This window comes from Lampetra fluviatilis, chromosome 59, assembly GCF_964198595.1.
Source record: "Lampetra fluviatilis chromosome 59, kcLamFluv1.1, whole genome shotgun sequence".
NCBI classification, from domain to species: Eukaryota; Metazoa; Chordata; class Hyperoartia; order Petromyzontiformes; family Petromyzontidae; genus Lampetra; species Lampetra fluviatilis.
Window position 1 is genome coordinate 7,880,555 of NC_136333.1, and position 8,462 is coordinate 7,889,016.

Genomic DNA, 8,462 nt, shown 5'->3' on the forward strand with positions numbered 1-8,462 from the left:
TCTTAATGTAAGTGCTATGAAGTAGGGGCATTGCTCGAAACGTCGCCTATCATGTTTCCTTCGAGGCCACGCACGCACCGTCAGTTGTTACTGATGCCCGTGATGGGTTTGTGGCTGTCTGTGCTGCAGCAGTAGAAGCAGCAACACCAACACCGCCACCACCAAACCGAGTCCATTGTTCACTCCGTGGCAGAGGTCGCAACCGGGTACCCGATACCCGTACCCTACCCGATACCCGGCTACCTGTACTCGGCCGGGTACGGGTAGCCGTTTGCGACCCTGGTGCGGCCGGGTACGGGTAGGCCGTGAGTCAATGGTGAGTAACCGTTTGTCACTCATTTCGGGTAGGGTACGGGTAGGGACCCTGGTGCGGCCGGGTACGGGTAAGGAATCAAAACCCGTTGGCGACCTCTGGTCCGTGGTGATCGCAGCAGGGAGAGCCCACCCTGCTAAAACGTGCTTCGAATCCAACTCACGCGCCAAACTAATTTCTTTATTTTATAATTTACCAAGTCAAGCCCACTGAGCTTTACGGCTCTATTTCAGAAGCGACTTGGTCACAAGTGGTCGCGCAGAAAAAAATAATTTAAAAAAAACACTCGAAACGCGCGATGTTGATTCTAAATGTCGAGGGAAATCCCCCAAGGACCTGGTGAAAAAACCACGCGACTACGGGGAGAGAGAGACACGCAAACTCCAAATACACGGACATCCTCAGGGTCGGAGTCGAACCCACGACCTCCTGCATACCAGGCGAGGGAGATGACATCTGGCCCAATCGCGTGGCCCGTCGCCTGCCTCCCGCCACTTCGATGTCGCTTCTTTCCTTCTGCTGCCAAATCCCGCCAGTTGTTGTCAAGTCGACGGCCATCCTCCGACGTCCACTCTTCGTCTCACCACCACCACCACCACCAACCACACCACCACAACACCACCACCAACCACACAACCACCAACCACCCCACCACCAACCACACAACCACACCACCACCAACCACACCACCACCACCACCACCAACCACACAACCACCACCAACATCACGAACCACACAACAACCACACCACCACCACACCACCACCGACCACCACCACCAACCACACCACACCACCAACTACACCACCACCACACCACCATCATCATGGTTGGGGTTATCCTGTCCCCCTTGGTCTCCAACCTCTGGGTGCCACTGCAATGCCCGTCTCGGTGACCTGGCCTCCTCCTCCTCCACCATGCACACCACGTGACCCACCCATCATCACAACCTCCTCCTCCCTGCACACCACGTGTCCCACCCATCATCACAACCTCCTCCACCCTGCACACCACGTGTCCCACCCATCATCACAAACTCCTCTTCCTCCACCCTGCACACCACGTGTCCCACCCATCATTACAACCTCCACCACCCTGCACACCACGTGACCCACCCAACCTCACAACCTCCTCTTCCTCCACCCTGCACACCACGTGTCTCACCCATCATCACAAACTCCTCTTCCTCCACCCTGCACACCACGTGTCCCACCCATCATTACAACCTCCACCACCCTGCACACCACGTGACCCACCCATCATCACAACCTCCTCTTCCTCCACCCTGCACACCACGTGTCCCACCCATCATCACAACCTCCTCCTCCTCCACCCTGCACACCACGTGTCCCACCCATCATCACAACCTCCTCCTCCTCCACCCTGCACACCACATGTCCCACCCATCATCACAACCTCCACCCCCTCCACACTGCACACCACGTGTCCCACCCATCCTCACAACCTCCTCCACCCTGCACACCACGTGTCTCACCCATCGCAAGCGCCTCTTGTTGAAAGACAAACTGCAGTGAGGACCTTCAATACTGCCGGGTGGATAGGGGCGGGGGGGGGTTTAAGGCACTTGCCCCGTTCTCACTGCCGCGCCGGGAGATCGAACCAACCAGGCGCCCTACGGATTGCAGGTCCAGTCAGCAGTGCCGCTGTACAGCCATCACTCCGCCACCCTGGCAGCAACGAAACAATTATTCAATACCGTTATTTTTATCGTGTTGTTTTTTTATATATGAATTCGCTAGCAATTTATTATAATGCAATTTCGTTTTGTATGGAGAGTGCTTTCATTGTTATTCTCAAGTTTTTTCGGTAAAGTCACGTAGGTAAAACATTAAAAGTAATGAAAGTAAAATAAAACAAAACAAAAATAAAAATAAAATTCACGACGTTTCGGAGGCAACACAAGTCTCCGTCATCAGGTGGGACCGTCACAGCCAGATTAGCTGCATCAAGGTTTCATTGTTCTTGCGATTTAGTCTTTAAACGATGTTTTCTTCGACCTGTACAGCACTTGGAATTGCATCTTTTGCGCGAAATACCGCTATCGAAATAAAGACTCGATTGACTTGATTGATTGAAGGCAGTTCCACAGCCCATCTGAGCGGTGACCCATCAACCCTCGCCGCTGCTGCTGCTGCTTCCTCCACAGCGCCGGGTCACGACGGCCCAGGGCAGTCGGGCGCAAGCAGCGTGCCCCCCAAAAGACAAACCCCCCCTCGTGTAGCCGTCGACAGGCTGGTGGGGGGCCACCAAGCGCTGTGAAAGCCGGCTCGGTACACGTAGGGGGGGGGGTGGCCAGCACCGCGCCCGGCCGCCTTTGTCTCCCTCGTGGCGATGTTCTATCCACCACGGCGCGCAAAGAGAACGACGGATTGCGAGTCGGCTGGCTTGCCAATAGCGCGGACCGCGGCAGCGTTCTTCAAACGCTGCCAAGCTGAACCGCCATACTCTCTCTCTCCTCTCTCTCTCTCTCCCTTCTCTCTCCCTTCTCTCTCTTTGTTTACGAACAGAGGAAACAGGAAGATGTTCGGTGTAGTCGGCGCTTTGCTTCGTCCATCATTTCGTTTTTTTCCCAATGCTTTGCTTTATGTGCCCCCCCCCCTTTTTTAAATGAAAGATTTCACGAAAGATGTCACGCTCTGCTCTCCTCCTTCTTACCCCTTCCCGGTGTCTCTCTACCCCCTCTCTCTACCCCCTCTCTCCCTACTTTCTCTCGCTCTCTCATCTCTCTCTCTCCTGAGCCGTATGGCCCCTTTTAAGGGAGTTTTTTTTCCCCCGACAAACTTGGGGCCCCATTTGGGGGGTGGGGTGAGAGTGGAGGAGAGGCAGAGAGTGGAGGGAGGGAAGTCGAGAGAGAGAGAGATCCCACGTGGGTAACACATGGCCCTACGATTGAGAGTGCCAGCCTGCGGGCAGCATGCGATCCCAGTTTGTCGATTGAGATTTTGTTTTCTTGGGACGAGACACAAAGCTCCAGCTTGTCCCTCCTCTCTCGCAAGCGCACGCAAGTCGCACGAGCTCTTGCCTCCGACGTATACAAATGTTTTATACGACTTTGCTGTGTTTTTCCTGGATTTTTCTATATTGCGCGTAGTCACTTTAAGATGTTTCTTATTCATGTTTTTGTTTGTTGCGGTTGCACCCGATTCAAGAGCCGAATGGCTCACAGGGCTATACCCAATAAATGAAACTGAATACAGATAGACATGTATACAGTAAAATAATAAAAATAAAACATAATAAAATAATTCTCACGACGTTTCGGCCACAACGCGAGCAGCCGTCCTCAGGTGAAGAACAGGTCTGTCGGAAAGACAGCGTCTGAATTCAGACACAGTCTTTCCGACAGACTTGTTCTTCTCCTCAGGTGAAGAATTCAGACGCTGTCTTTCCGACAGACCTGTTCTTCACCTGAGGACGGCTGCTTGCGTTGTGGCCGAAACGTCGTGAGAATTGTATTTTATTATGTTTTATTTTTATTATTTTATTATTTCCCTTCTACGTGACTTTACCGAAAGAACCAAGACGATGAATCCCTGCAGTCACGAAAGCTTTACATCGAAATGTATACAGTACTTATAACGTTTCCAAGCTGGATTTCCCCCCCCCCCTTCTAATTGTTGCGAGCCCAAAATCTTATCTCCACCGATGCCTTTGCACCGTGCCGTGTGGGGGCGGCGATGCGGCTTCGTGGACGTGTGTGGAACTTCTTTCGCACCGTTTGTAGCCCGACACCTCGCTCAGCCGGAGGTGCCGGCGGGGGCTCACCCCTCGGAGGTTGCGGGCGTCCGACGTTTCGGCCCCGGCCGGAGGAATTGACAGAACGACTCGGAGGAGCCTCGGCTGCAGGGCAACCTTCACACGCCACGAGAGGGGGCACCCCAGAGCAGAGCGGGGCCGTTCTTCTGCAACTCTCAGGGCGAGAGGAGAGACACAGAGAAGGGGGGTGTGGGGGCACATGGAGGGAGTCGGAGTGAAGTCCAGCTCCTCGCCCCGAGCATCAACATGTTTTGAATTTGTTTTAAATATGCAGGGTGCTTCAAAAAAATGTTAACACTCATTATGGGACTATCGTTTTTAATGGTACAAGTGACGGATAATGCTACACTGTAACGTGATAACAAATTTGATTGGTCCTTTCGGTAAAGTCACGTAGAAGGGAAATAAAAAAAATAAAAAATATATAAAACAATAAAAATTCTCACGACGTTTCAAATTTTCTTGCTGTGGATTTCACACCTGATGATGATTCCTCGAAACGTCGTGAGAATTTTTGTTTCATATTTGTATTATTTTATTATTTCCCTTCTACGTGACTTTACCGAAAGAACCAATAATATGAATCCCTGCAGTCACGAAAGCTTTAAATCAAACGTGATAACAAATGTGATGTTAATAGCTTCAAAAAGTTCCAGAGTCTCCCAACTTGTTCGCCGTCGTTGTCAACGCTTGGCCTGGAATCTTCTCCACGTGGTCTCCAGAGCTCGGAGGAGCCACATTTCTCGCGGTGTTGTTGCAAATTCTCAGAAGTGTTAACACTTTTTTGAAGCACGCTGTATTTATTTCACCAGGTAAGGCCCACTGAGCTACGATTGAGCTCCTCTTCAGAAGCAGCGGCCTGGATAAGCTCAACGAAAGTGGCTCATCGTGTGGAAATGTTGTGCGGTGGAAATTCCACTTTCCCATGGAAGGGGCCGGTTGTTTCCGCGAGACGACCACCGCATGGAAGAATAGGCCAAAGTCATCGTCTCGAGTGGCACCACAGTAGAGCTGCCTCCCCCAGTGGAGACCCCTTCCGCCGGCAGTGGCGTGGGCAGGCAATTGCAGGGGCCGCGCCTTTATTGACGGGTTAAACAAATAGCTTCGTGCAAAATTATGATCGTTACATATTTATTTATATACTTTCTTTCCCAGCAACGAAAAAGTCCTTGCCTCCCGAAACCACGGTTTTCACAATAAACAAAATCATCGGAGAAAAAAACGAAATCCGGCTGCATAGTTGGGACGTGAGCACATCGGTCTGGGTTCGCAGTGCGTACATGCGAGCGCGTGGACACCGCCAACAACAAGGCAGGGCCATGCAAGTTACACAGAGCCACGTATTTATATATGCGTCATACAAAGACAAAGATCCCCTCTCCCCCTATAGCCTTTAACACACTCCCGGGGCAAGTGCTTGTGCTGTTAGCGAGCACCTCCGCAGGTCTGGCACGGCACACGCGAAAGGAAGGGGGGTGGACAACACCACGCACGGCCGCCTTTGTCTCCCCCCGGTTGCTGATTGTTCCACACCTACCGCAGCAGGTACTCGTTTAAGGCTGAGTCGACCCAGGGGAGGCCCGGGACCGGTTCAGATATTCGCTGTAATTGTTCGCGAGTGGGGAATCGAACCCGGGTCGCCGGATTCGTAGCGCAGCGTGCCACATCCCTCCACACGCACACACACACATTACAAATGTACGAATACACCCTCTGGCCAATCCACTGCTGGATGAAGCCCTCCACTACTGAGGCTTAACTGGCCATACTTCACCACGCTGGTCACTGTGGTTGTAGTGGCGGCGAGTAGCATGCAGACTTTGGCAGCGTAGTACAATACAAGAATATACAGGACCTCCTCTACTTACAAACGAGTTAGGTTCCAGAGGTACTGTTCGTAAGTCGATCTGTTCGTAAGTCCAAATTTACTCATGTCGATTGCAAACACGTTGTACGGCGTGTTCACTAAACACGGGGAATGGCTTTAGAAGTTGTATAATCTCCTGCAGATGTAGATGCCACTGGTTCTTCACGTTATGCAGATGTAGATGCCACTGGTTCTTCACGTTCTGCAGATGTAGATGCCACTGGTTCTTCACGTTCTGCAGATGTAGATGCCACTGGATCTTCACGTTTTACAGATGTAGATGCCACTGGTTCTTCACGTTCTGCAGATGTAGATGCCACTGGTTCTTCACGTTCTGCAGATGTAGATGCCACTGGATCTTCACGTTTTACAGATGTAGATGCCACTGGTTCTTCACGTTCTGCAGATGTAGATGCCACTGGTTCTTCACGTTCTACAGATGTAGATGCCACTGGTTCTTCACGTTCTGCAGATGTAGATGCCACTGGTTCTTCACGTTCTGCAGATGTAGATGCCACTGATTCTTCACGTTCTGCAGATGTAGATGCCACTGGCTCTTCACGTTCTGCAGATGTAGATGCCACTGATTCTTCACGTTCTGCAGATGTAGATGCCACTGATTCTTCACGTTCTGCAGATGTAGATGCCACTGGCTCTTCACGTTCTGCAGATGTAGATGCCACCGCCGCCATCTATTGCGTGGCGGTTGAACTTACGACTGTCGGTCCGAACAGGCAACTGGACATACGCGCAGGGTTTGTTCTTATCTCCGAAAGTTCGTAAGTCGAATGTTCGTAAGTGGAGGAGTCCCTGCACAATTGTCATTGACATCCACTGACAACGCAGCTCCTGCAGCAGCCACAACACGCGTCGACATACACTTCCGTTGGTCTCCCATCGAAGCTGCCCTCTGGCCAGGCTAATCCCTGCTTAGCTCCGGAGAGACATCTGATGGGATCAGGTGCGTTGAGGTGCGATTCGCCCATTGTTTGAACACACACCGTTGATTGGAACACGTTAAGGCGTAATTCAAAGGGCTGCCAACCACCGTAACCCTAATAGCTGCATAATAGGATCATCTTATGGCCAAGAGCCACACGGGATGTTACACGAGGATGTGGCGTATTACGTTTAGAAATCTGCGGTAAACGTCCCTGGGAGCGCACTCGCGCCTGGTTCCGCTTGCCACGGGCGAGTGTGTGCCACTCGGGTTTCCGCAGATTTCTTCTGTTTAAAAAATAGTTTTGGAGAAAAATTAGAAATCTGCGGTAGAGTCCACATGCCTAGCTCTGCTGCCAGGGGAAAGTCTATTCGCGTCACTCCGGCTTCCGCAGTTTTCTCCAGTTTCATACCAAGGTATACTCTTTGGTTCTTTCGGTAAAGTCACGTAGTTAGAAATTAAATAAAAGCCAAATCACGACGTTATTTTATTTTATTTCTGCCTCCTGCAGTCACGCAAGCTTCAAATCAAGATTGCGCTGAGCTGTTAGAAATCTGAGGGAACTCCCTCGGGGCGGCTCATGCTCGGCTTTGCTGCAGGTGCTGAGCCCGTAGGTGGAAATTCCACCTTCCTATGGCAAGAATTTACAAAGCGACCGAATGGCATAGCCTCGACAGCTGGTGATAGTGATGACGACGACGATGACGATGATGATGATGATGCTGATGATGGTGATAGAGAAATGGTTATGCTGATGCTTAAGATAAAGATGATGGAAAAGATGATGGTTATTATTTGGCTGATGATGAAAGTGATGATGCTGATTATTATTACTTGGCTGATGGTGACGATGGAAGTGATAATCTTGGTTCTTTCGGTAAAGTCACATAGAAGGGAATTAATGAAATAATAGCAATACAAATCTTATGTTTCATTTTTATTATTTCCCTTCTACGTGACTTTACCGAAAGAACCAAGAATATGAATCCCTGCAGTCACGAAAGCTTTAAATCGATGGAAGTGATGATGATGTTGATTGCAAAAGTGTCGATGCTGCTGCTGCTGATGATGATGACGATGACGATTCAAACCCTGGTCCTCGCACCAGATTATCTCACAAGTGACGACGTCGCATCTACCCCCCTCCGTCTATTTAAGACCGAAGCAGGGGGGAGGGTTTCTCCACAACTCATCTGGCTGTCGCCTGATGATGCTGGCTGCTGCTGCTGTTGTAATTACCGGCGAAACGCCACAGTACACGAATTGTAAACGTTGTATTTCGATTTAAAGCTTTCGTGACTGCAGGGATTCATCTTCTTAGTTCTTTCGGTAAAGTCACGTAGAAGGGAAATAATAAAATAATAAAAATAAAACATAATAAAATAATTCTCACGACGTTTCGGCCACAACGCAAGCAGCGTCATTCAGACGCTGTCTCCCCGACAGACCTGGTCTTCACCTGAGGACGGCTGCTTGCGTTGTGGCCGAAACGTCGTGAGAATTGTATTTTATTATGTTTTATTTTTATTATTTTATTATTTCCCTTCTACGTGACTTTACCGAAA